Source organism: Rattus norvegicus, chromosome 17, assembly GCF_021556685.1.
Source record: "Rattus norvegicus strain SHRSP/BbbUtx chromosome 17, alternate assembly SHRSP_T2T, whole genome shotgun sequence".
Classification (NCBI taxonomy): Eukaryota; Metazoa; Chordata; class Mammalia; order Rodentia; family Muridae; genus Rattus; species Rattus norvegicus.
This window is the reverse complement of record NC_141550.1, coordinates 54,025,827-54,043,142: the sequence shown is the minus strand read 5'-3', so window position 1 is coordinate 54,043,142 and position 17,316 is coordinate 54,025,827. Positions and strand designations below refer to the sequence as shown.

The window sequence follows — 17,316 nt, the reverse complement described above, 5'->3', positions numbered from 1 at the left end:
AAAAAAACTAAATAAAGACACAGTGAAACTAAGAGAAGTTATGAACTAAATGGATTTAACAGATGGCTATAGAACATTTCATCCTACATAAAAGAATATACCTACTTCTCAGCACCTCATATACCTTCTTCAAAATTGACCATAAATTCGGTCACAAAACTGGCCTCAACAAATAAAAAAAATAAAAAGATAGAAATAATCCCATGCATCTTATCAGATCACCAGAGAATAAGACTGGTCTTCAATAAAAAGAAAAACTCACATATACCTGGTACGTGAACAGTGCTCTACTCAATGATAACTTAGTAAAGGAAGAAAGAAATTAAAGACCTTCTAGAATTTAATGAAAATGAAGGCACAACATACCCAAACTCATGGGACACAATGAAAGCAGTGCTAAGAGAAAAACCCCTAACTCTCAGTGCCTACAAAAAGAAACTGGAGAGAGCATACACTAGCAGCTTGACAGCAAATCTAAAAGCTCTACAAGAAAAGGAAACAAATACACCCAAGAGGAGTAGACAGCAAGACATAATCAAACTCAGGGCTAAAATCAACCAAGTAGAAACAAAAATAACTATACAAAAAAACCAACAGAATCAGGTGCTGGTTCTTTGAGAAAATCATCAAGATAAATAAAACCTTAGCCAGACTAACAAGAAGGCACAGAGACAGTATTCAAATTGACAAAATCAGAAAGGAAAAGGGTGACATAACAACAGAAACAGGAAATTCAAAATATCTTCAGATCCTACTATAAAGGCCTATACTCAACAAAACTGGAAAATCTGGAAGAAATGGACAGTTTTCTAGATAGATACCAAGTATTAAAGTTTAGTCAGGATCAGATAAACCATCTAAAAAGTCCCATACTCCTAAGGAAATAGAAGCAGTCATTAAAAGTCTCCCAACCAAAAAAAAGGGCAGGACCAGATGGGTTTGGTACAGAATTCTATCAGACTTTCATAGAAAACCTGATACCAATGCTGTCCAAACTATTCCACAAAATAGAAACAGAAGGAACACTACCCAATTCCTTCTATGAAGCCACAATTACACTTATACCTAAGCCACACAAAGACCCACCAAAGAAAGAGAACTTCAGACCAATTTCCCTTATGAATATCAGTGCAAAAATACTCAATAAACCAAATTCAAGGACACATCAAAATGATCATCCATCATGATCAAGTAGGCTTCATCCCAGGGATGTAGGGATGGTTCAATATATGAAAATTCATTGACATAATCCACTATGTAAGCAAACTCAAAGAAAAAAAACACATGATCATCACATTAGACGCTGAAAAAGCATTTGACAAAAGTTAACACTTTTTCCTGATATAAGTCTTGGAAAGATCAGGAATTCGAGGCTGTGATGGTTTGCATTTGCTTGGCCCAGGGAGTAGCACTATTAGAAGGTGTGACCTTGTTGGAGGAAGTGTGTCGCTGTGCAGGGTGGGCTTGGAGAACCTCCTCCGAGCTGCCTGAGTATGCTCAGTCTGTTCCTGGCTTTCCTTTGGGTGAAGATGTAGAACTCAGCTCCTTCTGCACCATGCCTGCCTGGAGGCTGCTATGCTGCCATGCTCCTGCCTTGATGATAATGGACTGAACCTCTGAACCTGTAAGCCAGCCCCAATTAAATGTTGTCCTTCATAAAACTTACATTGGTCATGGTGTCTGTTCACAGCAATAAGACCCTAACTAAGACAGAAGTCCAAACCAAAACACAGTAAAAAAAAAAAAACAATATATAGCAACTCAGTAGTGAAAATCAAACTAAATGGACAAAACTAGAAGCAATCCCAAAATCAGGGACTGGACAAGGATGTCCCCTCTCTCCCTATCTATTCATTATAGTACTGGAGGTCCTAGCTGGAGCAATTAGACAATAATAGTAGGTCATAAGGATACAAATTGGAAAGGAAGAAACCAAAATATCACTATTTGCAGATGATACAATAGTATACTTATGTGACTCCAAAAATTCAACCAGAGAACTACTAAACCTGACAAACAACTGCAGCAAAGTGGCTGGATATAAAATTAACTCAAACAAATCAGTAGCCTCCTCTACCCAGAAGATAAGCAGACTGAGAAAAAAATTAAGGAAATGAAACCCTTCACAATAGTCACAAATAATATAAAATACCTTGGTGTGACTTTAACCAAGCAAGTGAAAGATCTGTACAACAAGAACTTCCAGGCTTTGAAGAAAGAAATTCAAGAAGATCTCAGAAGATAGAAAGACCTCCTATGCTCATGGATTGGCAAGATTAATATAGTAAAAATGCCCATCTTGTTGAAAGCAATCTACAGATTCAATGCAATTCTCATTGAAATCCCAATTCAATTCATCACAGAGATAAAATGAATAATTTGCAAATTCATTTGGAATAATAAAAAACCCAGGATAGCGAAAACTATTCTCAACAATAAAAAACTTCTGGGGGAATCACCATCCCTGACCTAAAGCTGTATTACAGAGCAAAAGTGATGAAAAATGCATGGTACAGAGACAGGCAGGTAGATCAATGCAAAACAACTGAAGACCCAGAAATGAACCCACACACCTATGTTCACTTGATCTTTGACAAAGGGGCTAAAATGGTTAAGGTTCAACTGGAGGTCAGCGTGCAAAAGAATGCAAATTGATAAATCCTATTGTCCAGTGTATCAAAGACCTCCACTGAAACTAGTAGAAGAGAAAGTGGGGAGAGCCTAGAATACAAACATAGAAAGAATCCCAAGCATCCCATCAGATCACACGGATTAAGGCTGGTCTTCAATAACAACAAAACAACAGGAAACTCCCATGCACAAGGAAGCTGAACAATGCTCTATTCAATGACAACTTGGTCAACAAAGAAATAAAGAAATTAAAGACTGTTTAGAATTTAATGAAAATGAATTCACACCATACCCAAACTTATCGTCCTGTACAAAGCTCAAGCCAAGTGGATCAAGGACTTTCACATAAAACCAGATACACTCAAACTAATGGAAGAAAAAGTGGGGAAGAGCCTCGAACACATGGGCACTGGGAAATTTTCCTGAACAGAACACTAATGGCTTATGCTCTAAGACCAAGAATCAACAAATGGGACTTCATAAAATTGCAAAGCTTCTGCAAGATAAAGGTCACTGTTATTAGGACACAATGCCAACCAACAGATTGAGAAAATAACTTTACCAATCTGGCATCTGATAGAGGGCTAATATCCAATATATACAAAGAACACAAGAAATTAGACTCCTATGAAAAATGGGGCACAGAGCTAAACAAAGAATTCTCAGCTGAGGAATATTGAATGGCTGAGAAGCACCTAAAGAAATGTACAACATCCTTAGTTATCAGGAAATCCAAATCAAAACAACCCTGTGATTCTACCTCACAACAGAATGGCTAAGATCAAAAACTCAGGTGACAGCAGATGCTGGTGAGGATGTGGAGAAATAGGAACACTCCTCCATTGTTGGTGGGATTACAGACTGGTACAACCATTCTGGAAATCAGTCTGGAGGTTCCTCAGAAAATTGGACATTGCACTACCTGAGGACCCAGCTATACCTCTCCTGGGCATATACCCAAAAGATGCCCCAACATATAACAAGGGTATATGCTCCACTATGCTCATAGCAGCCTTATTTATAATAGCCAGAAGCTGGAAATAATCCAGATGTCCCTCAACAGAGGAATTGATACAGAAAATATGGTACATTTACACAATGGAGTACTACTCAGCTATCAAAAACAATGACTTCATGAAATTCATAGGCAAATGTATAGAAATAGAAAATATCATCCTAAGTGATGCAACCTGTTCAGAAAACAAACAAACAAACAAACAAACAAAAAACCCATGGTATATACTCATTGATAAGTGGATATTAGCCCAAAAGCTCAGATTACCCAAGATACAATTCACAGACCACATAAAGCTCAAGAAGGATGAGCAAAGTGTGGATGCTTCAGTCCTTCTTAAAAGGGAGAACAAAAATACTCATAGGAGGAGATATGGAGACAAAATTTGGAGTAGAGACTGAAGGACAGGCCATTCAGAGCCTGCCCCACCTGGGGAACCAGCCCATATACATACAGCCACCAAACCCAGACAATGTTGCTGATGCTAAGAAGTGCATGCTGACAGGAGCCTGATATAGCTGTCTCCTGATAGGTACAGCCAGAGCATGACAAATATAGAGGCAAATGCTAGCAGCAAACCATTGAACTGAGAATGGGATCCCAGTTGGAAGAATTAGAAAAAGGATTGAAGGAACTGAAGGGGCTTGCAACCCCATAAGAACAATAATAATAACCAAACAGAACTCCTAGGGAGTAATCCACTATCGAAAGGGTACACCTGGGCAGACCCATCCTCCAGTTAATGGCCTTGTTGGGCACCAATGAAAGGAGAAGCCCCTGGGCCTGCCAAGGCTGAAACCCACCCACCCACACCCCAGTTTTGGGGAATGTCAGAGCAAGGAGGCAGAAAGGGATGGGTGGTTCAGGAGGAACACCCTCATACATGAAGGGGTATGGGGGATAGGATAGGGAGTTTATGGATGAGAACTGGAAAAGGATATAACATTTGAAATGTAAATAAAATATCCAATTTAAATTTTTTTGATTTTTTTACATTTATCTTTCACTTTGCAGTGTAGACATTGTTTTTGCATTTTTGTATGCGATGCACCACTTCTCTCCATATACACCATTTAAAGCGCAACAAAAAGAGCTGAAGAATCTGTTTCTATTGCCAATTCAAACAATTCTCAGTTGCCATTGCATATGAAGAAGCATCGAAAGCTAGTATATCTTGAAGTTGTATTTATTCTTCTACAACTTTCAAAAGAACGAAACCACTCTAGGGCAGGTTTTTGGCATCCTGATCCCCCAGCTATATTTTTATAACTAAATTAGAAGTTTCTGAATAAAAGAGGTTAGGATAAATTAGCTCATGATTGCACAAACTCTAATCAGGTTAGCTCTCTAGTTAGCCTAAATAAACCACTTTACCTTCTTAATGGCATCATAATTAAAATCTGCTGTGGCAGCACAATTACAGGAGTTCACAAATTAAAAAGGACATTTCCTGGTTCTTAAAAACGTTAATTTTCTAAAGTATGTCCTATATTAAGTAACACTGATACATTAAGCAGGAAAATATGCTTCTTATAAAAATTAAAATATTACATATTCAACTGTAAGGCAGGAAACATGTTAACTTAATGGTAATAGGAAAAGACACACTTATTACAGATGATACTTGGTACAAAAAGTGATAAACTGATTTCCATATTCATATAAGCCATCTCTTCTATCACCTAAGTATCCTGTGACTTTAGAGCAGAGTAGAATACCAAGACTGTCATCCTTAGGACAAGCTCACTGTGAACTTGTTTTATTTTTATTCTTATCTTTTGTTTATTTACATTTTAAATGTGATTCCCCTTCCTGATTTCTTCTCCATAAACCACTAGACCGTTGCTCCTCCCTCCTGCTTCTATGAGGGTGCTCCTCCACCCACCCACTCCAGTCTCACTGCCCTAGCATTCACCTATGCTGGAGCATTGAGCCTTCACAGGACCAAGGGCCTCCCCTCCCATTGCTGTCCAACAAGGCCATCTTCTGCTACATATGCAGCTGGAGCCATGGGTCCCTACATATGTACTCTTTGTTAGTGGTTTAGTCCCTGGGAGCTCTGGGGGATGGGGGGTCTGGTTAGTTGATATTGCTGTTCTTCCTATGGGGTTACAAACCCCTTCACTTCCTTGAGTCCTTCCTCTAACCTGCTCCATTGGGGTCCCTGTGCTCAGTCCAATGGTTGGCTGCAAGCATTCACATCTGTATTGGTCAGGCTCTGGCAGAGCCTCTCACAAGACAGCTATACCAGGCTCCTGTCAACAAACACTTCTTGGCATCAGCAATAGTGTCTGGATTTGGTATCTGCAGATGGGATGGATCCCTAGGTGGGGCAATCTCTGGATGACTGTTCTTTCAGTGTCTGCTCCACTCTTTGTCCCTATATTTCCTTTAGACAAGAGGAATTCTGGGTTAAAATTTTTGAGATGGGTAGGTGGCCCCTTCCTTTCTTTCAGCCCATGGGAAGCTGATATCTTGGCCTTATCAATATAGCCTAAGAGAAGGCCCAGCTATGTTGGTTCTACTGTTCTGGGGGCTCTGATAGGAGATTTCCATCACATATTTCCCATGGAGCTCTCAGAAAGGTAAAGAAGACTGCGTGTGCATGTTAGGTGAGGAAAGGCCTAAAATTTGAAATTGAACCCTGTACACCCACCCATTTCAGTAGAAAGTCTTACCTTCATGAACAGGCTAAGTGTGGGTAATTCCAGGAAAATATGAGGGCCCTCACTTCCATAACTGCTGAAGCACTTATCTTTATAAGCGCTGAGAACCTGGCAGAACAGGTGACCCTACTAAAGAGTCTCTGATGCCCTAAAAAGCATGTTTTGTCAGCAAATGTCTATCAATATTTCCTCTATGTGCAAAGACAGAACAAACAGAACAACTGCAACTAGAGAGTGCTTTGAAGGAATATCTTTCCATGTCTGAGAGGCCTCTTCCATGGCCCTTTGCCTTCCATGCCTGGCAGAAGCCACTACAGTTCCATCAAACACACCCTGTCCTTAACTTCTTGTCATGTGATGCTTAAACCTGGAAAATGAAATCCACAGAAACAAAGGAAGAAGTGGCCCAGGAAGTAAGGCATAACTCTATCAAGGTTAAATACTTTCTTTGGTCAGCAAGCCAGTCAAAAGAAATCCCCAGGAGCAGACACTGCTTGCAAAAGCAATCTTCAGACAGATGAAAGGGACATGTTGTAAACTCAGTCTGTTTGCCAAGTAGCCACCAAAACAAAACAAAACAAAACAAACATAAGAAACTCACTTGCTCTTCAACTGTGTCAACAGCCCTACTCTCCTATGAAGAAATGAGGAAAAGTTGAAAAGCATGTGAATGAAACACATCAAAACAGAGCATGACCCTCCATTGCCTCAGGCAGAAATGTAAACATTAAAGACTCTGTCCTGTTTGCAGGTCACAGTAGCTTGTTTGGTCCATGCAAACATTCTTCATGGATTTTTAAATGACTCCTCCAGTTTTACATATGTTGCAACTTTTCTCAACACACTGACAGCTGAAAATGCCATTGTTTTCCCATTTGAAATACTATATCTTCTTGTCCCTTCAGAATTGCAGTCCCACTAGCAGAGCTCAGTGTTCTGGAAAATGGCAGTACTGATTTTAGTAAGATAAACTCAATTGTAAGTTCTTGAGGGATGTGGTGTTCATCTTCATATGGCATGCAAGTCTTTGTTTTCATGGAAAAATCTTTGAGGTGCTTTATTAAGAGAAGATTTTAATACTGCTAAGCTTATTAATCCCTTCATATTTGTGCCAGAGTAGCATCAAAGGTGTACGTATTTTTGTATAAAGCAGAAGAAAATTGTAGAAAATTATATCAAAAAGGAAACCATTGCACTTAACATATAGTTTATAGTCATCTAAATCCTAAGTGAAAAAAATCAAGGAAATAAATACATGAAAGAGGGAGCATAGGCTCTGAGAGCAAGATGACAGCCCATATGTAATAAGCAGGGCAGCTGTCAACAGCAGGCTGCTCCTGTGCTCACAGTCACATCCGAGCTGCGTCTAGTCTGCCAGAAAATAAAGAAGTGCAACAAGTAAATTCCTCTGTCATACTCACAGAAAACCATGACAACAGCAGTCCTCAACACTCGGTCCACACATAAATCAAAGGGGTGATGACTCAAGAGAGTCCAGAACTTAAGCTTAGAGACAGAACTTCCTCCCAGCACAAAGAAGGTAAAGCCTACACAATCAGGATAAAGCAATGTGAGAGGTCCGCTGGATGGAGGAAGGAAAAAGGGAAGGAAGGAAGGAAGGAAGGAAGGAAGGAAGGAAGGAAGGAAGGAAGGAAGGAAGGGAGGGAGGGAGGGAGGGAGGGAGGGAGGGAGGGAGGGAGGGAGGGAAGAAGGAAGGAAGGAAGGAAGGAAGGAAGGAAGGAAGGAAGGAAAGAAGGAAAGGGGAAAAGGAAGGGAAGAGGGAGGAGGAAGAAAAAGAAACATATGGAGAAGGGTTTTATTTATGAAACTTATAATGTAGTCTTACTAAAATGTATTTATGCATTCTTAGCCCAACACATTCAAGTCAAGAGTGAATTTTTTTCCAAAGTGAATTTCTAGAAAAGAATGAGAAGAAAAGCAGACACAAATCAACATCTGAAAAGCATGACATGTGCCACTGTCTCTGAACTGGCATATTGTTCTAGGGTTGTTTCTCTGTCTTAGTCTTAATTTTACTGCCATAGTAGACCACCTTCTTAATTAAAACTACTGATTTCTAGGCCACAGGATGTCGGAAAGAGCTGGCATCCCCTGCCATGCACACACAAAGCTCACACAACCTTCTCTATTCACCTCTCAAAAATGAAAACAGATGAGACAGAGCAGAATCATCAAATGTCTTCGAACATGGAATCTACACCCGCCCTCTATAAATGTGTGACACAACATAATATTTAAACTCTATATCATTTCTCTATTGAAAGGGGGCATATCTATTACATAGAGTAAATAAGAAGGACAAAGGAAATAATCCATAAAGCATTGAGATCAGTGTTCAACACACACACACACACACACACACACACACACACACACACACACACACATTAATAACTATTACTGATACAAGTGCTCACTGAACATCTATGAAAAAATTTGTAATAATTGAGAAGAGAGAGAAGGAGGGGAGACATAGGAAGGAGAAGGAAGGAAGAAAGGAAGGAAGGAAGGAAGGAAGGAAGGAAGGAAGGAAAGAAGGAAGGAAGGAAAGAAGGAAGGAAGGAAAAAAGGCAGGAAATCTTTAAAATCAGAATTTGAAGCATTTTGAAAGACCGTAGATAAAAAAGAATCCAGACTGTTGTTGTTAAGGGAAAGAAGTACTATCAGGCCCAAACAGTTGGGATAAGTTTTTCCTTAGGGTTCCCTTTTTCTTCTGATTTTATATACTCAACAAGTTGCTTTCTGGTCTTGATTTGTGGTTTTTATTATTTCTGATCCTATGTAAACTTCCCTTCTAGGAAGAAGGATTTCCTATTTTAAGTTATTAGTTTCCAGCTAAAATCAGAACTTGGTCATTGTGAGTCTATTTTCTCTAAGGCTTAATCATTCCTTAGATTAATTGAACGGGTAACTCCCAGATGGCAACATTGAAAGTCCAAGCCTGGAAAATAATTAGTCCTTAACCTACCTTTCCAGAATTCTTCAGTTTAATTGATCATTCTCTGCTCAGACCCAGGAGTATGCTAAGTAAGTTAATAAATCAGTAGCCTCTATTCTATTTGGCTTCCTTGTCTTCTTGTCTGGTATTTCGTATTCAGTATTTCCACTCCCTCCCTGATATTACAGAGCACACAGGGACCAGAGTGCTTGTCGATTCATCTGAAGTCTATCTCTATTGTCAACTAGTATAATAATACAGACCATCCTATTTTTTATTTTCATTACCATAAAATTGGACCATGTATCTTCTTTCTAATCATTCTATTTTAAAATTAAAATACATTCTCCTTTCCCTTTCTTCCCTCCAATCCATCACATACCCCACACCATGTACTCTCTTAAATTCATGGCCTCTTTTAATTTTAATTATTGTTACACACACACACACACACACACACACACACACACACACAGCATTGTGTCCCCCATTATATGGTGCTCCATTTAAATGTATATATTTCAGGAAGTATCTACAGTAAAAAGTATCCATATGGCTTTTAAATTGCCTGCTCTCCCATCTTCCTTCTGATTTAATCCTCCCATTCTAGTTGCTCCTCTATCTTTTTATAACATTATACTTTATTTCATAAGAGAGAATGTTAATAGCAAAAATATCTCCATAAGTTTGCCCTAAAGGCAAGTCTGTGAGATACTGTCCTTATTAATGATTGATGTGGGAGGATCAAGTCTATTTCGGTGGTGCCCTCCCTGGTTCGTAGTCCTGGGTGCTATTGTAAAGAAGCCTGAGAAAACCATAAAGAAGAAACCATTATAAGCCACATTCCTCCATGGATTCTGCTTCAAATCCTGCGTCCAGATTCTTGTCTTGAGTCCCTTCCTTGAATTTCTTTGATGATGGGGAAGTGTAAGCAAAACAAACCTTTTTCTCCATAAATTGGCATTTTAGCACAGCAATGGAAGCTGTTAAAGGACATGAACTGAAAACATGGGACAGTGGGGGAGAATTTGGGCTGCTGTTAGTGAGAACTTCTACTATCATCCAATCTATGTCAAACATACCTAAGCACAGGTACAAGAAGCTTTTCCCTCCTACAGCCTACATCCTTATCCATCCTCTAGGCTACATCATAGCCAATTTCTGGAGATTGGGTTGAGGTGGGATAAGTAACAAAGGGTCCTGAGAGTTAAACTGGAGGTTACCCATGAAGGCAGTAACATAGAAAGATAACACAATAGCAAAAGTTACTGTTTTAACCAAGTCATAATATAAAGAAATCTTAGTGCCAAGCATAGTAGTATGCACTTGTAATCCTAGTACTCAGGGATATTGACAAGCCTGAGCTACATAACTGAGGGCTGCGTTTGTGTCTCAGTGGTTATAGTACTTGCTTGACATGTTCAAGACTCTAGGTTGAATTCTCAGAACTTACTGCAAGTATGTAAATAAATAAACGAATGAATAAATATATAAATAAATAAATGGACTGCTTCATCATGATAGAAAAGAAATCTATGAAAAAAACCTACCAGCTTTCCAGTGAAACACTGTCATTCCTATTTAATATCCGTAATAAAGTAAAAATGTCTTTTCTGATCCTTTAAGTTCAACTAATGCAATAAGGCAAGAAAAAGAAATTAATTCTCTACAGTTTGAAAAGTAAAAAAAAAAAATTGATGCGCTAATTTTATTATTCTGGCCTCTAGAGAAAAGCACATGGAACAAATGACGATGAATGAGAAAGCCCCTGAGTTTGCATTAAATATTCTTTTCTTCTGTGCTATCTGTTCTGGTGCTGATGTGCGTTTCTATTAACTCTATCCTCAGCCTAAGAACAAAACCTCCTCAATTCAGTTCCTTACCAGAAAAGTGGTTATGTTAACATGGAGTCAAACTTTGTGTACAGCTCCCTTCCTGGGCCTTTCAGGTTTTGACATAGGAAGGGTCCTGGCCCAACATGGATGAGATTTTGTTACTCATCACTTCTAAATTCTAACCCCTTCCTTACACCTACTTTTTTACCTTACCTTTCCTCAAAAGTTAGACTTCTGGGTGTTTTTGTTTTGTTTACTTTCCCCTTTCTTTAGATATAGGTCTACCTAGGATAGCTATAACAAAATATAGATGAACATAACGAGGATTAAGCCACTGCACATTTGACAGATAAGTGGAATACTGTGAGGTTTTTAATACCTGACTAGTGAATCACAACCAGTTATTTACAAGCTTCCCCGTTATTCTGAATAACAATTGGGAGCTGTGCATTATTCTATTTCTGCATGTGCTGATCTTGCTGTAATGGCATTGGACTGGTAGTCAAAAGTAAACATATATCATATTTGACTCATTTATACAATTTTACCAAGGCAGTCTGAAAGGATAAGAAGCATTAGTGCACTCATGTTTTCAAAGGGGGATATAATGCAATCACATTCATCTACTTGCCAAAAGCATCCATCCCTTCATCATTTCATTCTTCATTCATTGCACAGACCTCTCTGAGACTCTTCAAAAATTCCATCTCTAGAAGGAAGCTAATTTTAAACTTCCCTCCATTCTATCACAATTTTTTTCATCAGTAGAAGTTCTCATTATAACATCATTTAAATGAAATCTTACAGTTGAAGAAATTTATTTGTTGCTAAGACTTCATCTCTAATTTCTCGGAATGACTAAGGATGACTAGATCCAAAAGAAGATCTTATTCATTAAGCTATCTGGAAATAAAATTTGAGGATACACTTTTTAAAGACAGGAAACGAGAAAATCCACTGAAGAATGTGTTGACCATCATGTAATTGTTCTAGTTAACTCATGTTCATCTTTAGCAATGACATTCTGATATGTCATCTATCAAAGCAGAATATTTGGCAACTAATTTTTGTAACCCATTGGTTGTTCATTAAGACATGGAATCTATAATATTTCTGAACAGCCCTGTATGGGACAAAAACCTGTGATATAAAATAAAATCAGAAAATACCAAACAAAATGATGTAAAGTGGGACGCTGCCCATGAGCACAAAGGCTGTATCATATCTACATGACTACTCTACAGGGTGAATAAAATAAATATCAAATGGGTCACCAACAGTAGCAGTTGCACTGTCCAACTTAGCACACAAATCATCCCAGCCTCAAGAACACAAGCACTGCAACATTCTTCTTTCTCTTCCTCATTGATACGGAAGCTTCTTTATAATCTATACATGCATCTTCAGTCATGTGCTTAACATATAATTCTACTTATATGTAAAATTTGCTTATTAAGTATAATTGTCCTTGATTTTTATTAGCTGAAAGCTGAAATATAGAACTTTACTGACCAATCTATTTTTAGTCTCTCTGAGAAAAAATATTCTAGAGGAAATAAGAGAATTCTCTTCCAACAGTTTCAAGAATAAAAAGACACAATACTGCTCTACAGCTGTCTACGAGGAAAAATATCAAGGTCACAAATAACAAAAACATAAGGCAAAATGAGTTAAGTGCCATTAGAGAGGTATATACACAGTGCTTTGGGGACTCAGAGGAGATAAATATCACATCCACTTGGCAAGATCAGGATGAATATGTAAATAAAGAAATGTTCAAGCCAAACTTTTAGGGATGGGTGGGATTTTGTCTGCAAATTGTGGCTTGGAGGACTTTCTAAATATAAAGACAATTAGAATTAAAGTTCCCACCCATGGAAAAAAGTCTTTCAGTGAAAAGGACAAGGTCCTTAGCTAACACCTAGTATACATATTATAGTAATCTAATAAAAGCTACCACTGGAAAGAACCACTCTACATGCATTTTGATAATCTGTTGTAAGCTTTCCACTTGATGTTTCTAGAGATGAGATCTGTCAACTGTGTAATTTTAACATTTGTTTTAAATTTCCATAACATCAATTTTGTTAAAAGGGAATGTAGGAGTCAGGAGTTTGTTTCTTTCTGGTTATATTAAGACAAGCACTCAAGCCAATTGTCCATATTGTCTTTGTCCAATAATAAAAGAAAGAAATGATGGTTTGCATTTTCTAAAAGTGGTAGAATAAAGTAATAAAAATGATGAAAAGCAAATTAAGTCACTACTTAATACTCTCTCATACAGGTGCTTGAATCCACATCTATACAAGAGTTTACAGAATTGGCCAAAATAAATACTGTGGAGATCAGTGTTAAACACATTTGTATGCATGTGGTTTTTCTCCAATCCCAGGAGAATTCACATTTTAGTCTTGCTGAAATCCTATTATTAATCTTACTGTTACCAGAATCAAATGGAAAGTAAATCCACTGAAGTGTAATAACCAAAGCTACAGGAAAAACATTTCTTCCTTACAGAACAAATGGTTCCATTCAAGTTGAGGACCATTTCAGATAGTCTTAAAGTTAACTGTGAGTACAATCTCAGGGAAGCATTTATGAGTACAAAATAATCACGGGTTAATTTACCTCTAAAGATTAGAATTTTGCAAAACAAATCCCCACATTTTTAGTATTTAAAAAGTCCTGTTAAAAAAGTTCCAAAAACATCATCATTTTATAGATTAAAACACCAAGTCTCAAAAAGTTAACTGACACTCAAGTGTTGGCATTGAAATATGGCACTTCACGTCCCCCTTTTTGCCAGTATGCCTGAAATGAGTACTGGGAAAAAGTATAATTTCTTAAACAGTTCTTTATTTTTTTCATGATTCCATAGTGTTTCCTTTAATAACAGTCTCACTATGAGGGTATGCTCTACTTTTCAGGTGTTCAATAGGCTGCTATGGGTTCTTCTCACAAAGCAATAATAAAATTATCTCTTATAGGGTCTGGACTTTCACAATTCTTGTAAAGGCTATTGAACAGATGAAGTGTTTATTCAAGCCTGGCTCTATCTGGAATATGTGTGGTATGCCTGTACTAAAAAGATACCTTCTGTATATGTGCTAAAATATGATATAAATTTCTCATTTTCATAGCAGAATATCAACTTCCTACTTGTATTTTGGGGACTTCAGCTCATACTATTCCTTCTTTAAAAAATTCAGAACTAGGCCAGATCCTCTACCATGGACACTCTTCCTTATACACTTTAGACTGTTCTAAGTCACTGATAAAAGCAGGAAGATGAGGGGTTGGGGATTTAGCTCAGTGGTAGAGTGCTTGCCTAGCATGCGCAAAGCCCTGGGTTCGGTCCCCAGCTCCGAAAAAAAAGAGAAAAAAAAAAGAAGAAAAAAGCAGGAAGATGAGTAAGGAGGGAATGGCACAGCCTGGAGTGGGTAAATAATTTTCAAATTCCAATCTGCATATAAACCATGTAGACATCGTGTGGAAGACTCTGACTCAGCAGGAGCAAAGGTAGGACTCAAAATTGAATCCCTTAGGCTGGAGAGATGGCTCAGCAGTGAAAAGCGCAGTTGCTCTTGCACAGGACGTGGGTTTGGTTCACAGCACCCACAGAGTGGACAGCAAGCACTCATATCTCCAGATTCAGGGCATCTGATGACCTCTTCTGACCTCCTCTGGCATCAAAACGCAGGTAGTGTGCACACATACATGCAAGCTATGTTCTCAAACACTTAAAAAAATTAAAAATCTATAGGAAAATCAAATTTAACTTCTCATTAGTTACCATAGATTCACATGTGTGCTGCTAGCTCAGTCACCTTTGAGTATCAAAGACTTGACTCCTAACTCTGTAATAAACTTAAATGACTGACAATAGAGCATCTTAAGAATATTTTCCCTATATTTCCAAATGGTTCTGGTGGACAAACACACACACACACACACACACACACACACACACACACATATTAAAGTTATACAAAATTCAACTGTATCCATAAATTAAAATTTGTTACATCATTCATAGTAAGCAACAAATAGAATTAAACTAAGTGTTTATTAGTGGATAACTGAACAAAGAATGTGGTAGATACACATGATGGGCCACTCCAGTCAAACAGAATAATAAAATCCATCATTTGCCACAGGGATGAGCAGGCATTGTTAGGGGAAATACCCAGAAGGAGAATGATAAAAATAACATGATTTCACATGTATTATGAATCTTAGAAAATCTGAATCATGCAAACAAAGAAAATAATGATCGTTACCAGGAGCTGCTACAGGTAGGGGAATATATTGGAAGGATGTTCATCAAGGAACACACAACTTCAGTTAGACAGGAAAAATATGTACAAGAGATTTATAAAACTAGGATTTTCATGTGATAAAAAATATTGAGGTCCCGACTGGGCCAGGCCAGCAGCTGGTCACTACTCTGCATCCTGCATGCTTCACAGGAGGTTCTCAGTGACCAAGCACAGAGGTGAGAATTTTCTTCTAATACTCATGCCAGCTGGGACACCTACAAAGCCCAGGTGATGCAGAACTCATAACTCCCCAGCTCCACCTCATTTCTGTCCCACTTCCCCACCCAAGTCAGAGCAGTGGCCCAATACCCACCCAACTACTAAAGTCTGCGAGCCTCCCAAGAGGTTCCAAGTAACTAGGGAACCAGGGGCCTGCTCTAACCAGAGACACAAGAGGCTGACACTAACCAGAGACAACACTGCCAGTCTCCAAGGAGACCAGAACCAACTCAGGTCACAGGGCTATAACTACTTCCAAGGAGGCCAGTTTCAGTCAAAGGCACTCAGGTCAGTTAACACCAGAGGTAACCAGATGGCCAGAAGCAAGTGCAATATCACAAGTGACAGAACCCAGTGCAATTTGGCACCATCAGAACCCAGTTCTTCCAGCAAAACAGGTCCTGGATAATGACCTAAAATCCCATCTCATGAAGATTATACACACCTTTAAGGAGGATTAAAGAATTGCCTCTTTTTTATTGGATATTTTTTATTCACATTTCAAATGTTATTCCCTTTCCCAGTGTCCTGTTCATAAGCTCTCTATCCCATCCCCTTCACCTACTTCTATAAAGGTGTTCCCCCTCCCCAAGGACCGTCCTTTCTGCCTGCTCACACTGACATTCTCCTATTCTTGGGGGTCCAGCCTTGGCAGGACCAAGGGCTTCTCCTCCCATTGGTGACCAACAAAGGCATCCTCTGCTACATATGCAGCTGGAGCCATGAGTCTGTCCATGTACTCTTTGGATGGTGGTTTAGTCCTTGGGAGCTCTGGTTGGTTGGTATTGTTTTTCTTATGGGGTTGCAAGCTCATTCAGCTCCTTCAATCCTTTCTCTAATTCCTCCAACTGGGACCCCATTCTCAGTTCATTGGTTTGCTGCTAGCATTCGCCTCTGTATTTGTCGCTCTCTGGCTGAACCTCTCAGGAGAGAGCTATATCAGGCTCCTGTCAGCATGTACTTCTTGGCTTCATTAATAGTCTTCTTTTGGTAGATATATATATATATATATATATATATATATATATATATATGTGTGTGTGTGTGTGTGTGTGTGTGTGTGCTGGATCCCCAGGTGGGACAAGCTCTGAATGGCCATTCCTTCAGTCTCTGCTCCAAACTTTGCCTCCACATCCCCTCCTATGAATATTTTTGTTCCCCCTTTTAAGAACTGAAGTATCTGCACTTTGGTCCTCCCTCCTCTTGACCTTCATGTAGTCTGCGGATTGTATCTTGGGAAATCCAAGCTTTTGGGCCATGTGTGTTTTTCTGTGATTGGGTTACCTCACTCAGGATGATGTTTTCTAGTTCAATCCATTTGCCTATGATTTTCATATGATGTGTCTTCATTTTCATTGAGTTCTATAGTCTTTAATTTCTTTCTTAATTTCTTTCCTGACCCAGGTATCATTGAGCACTGAGTTATTCGGTTTCCTTGAGTATGTGTGCTTTCTGGTGTTATCTTTTTTTATTATTGAAGTCTAACAATTAGTTATTATTTGTCCATGGTGATCTGGTAGAATGCATGGGATTATTTCCATCTTATTATATGTGTTGAGATTTGTTTTATGTCTGATTATTTGGTCAATTTTAGAGAAGGTTCCATGAGGTGCTGATAAGAAGGTATATTCTTTTATTTTAGGGTGAAATGTTCTATAAATATCTGCTAAAT

General features: G+C 38.6%; 1 protein-coding gene across 13 annotated transcripts in view; it reads right to left on the bottom strand.

The window, feature by feature from the left end:
- The window catches only part of Sugct (succinylCoA:glutarate-CoA transferase), an 866,857-nt gene that overhangs the window by 540,308 nt on the left and 309,233 nt on the right, over window positions 1–17,316 (bottom strand).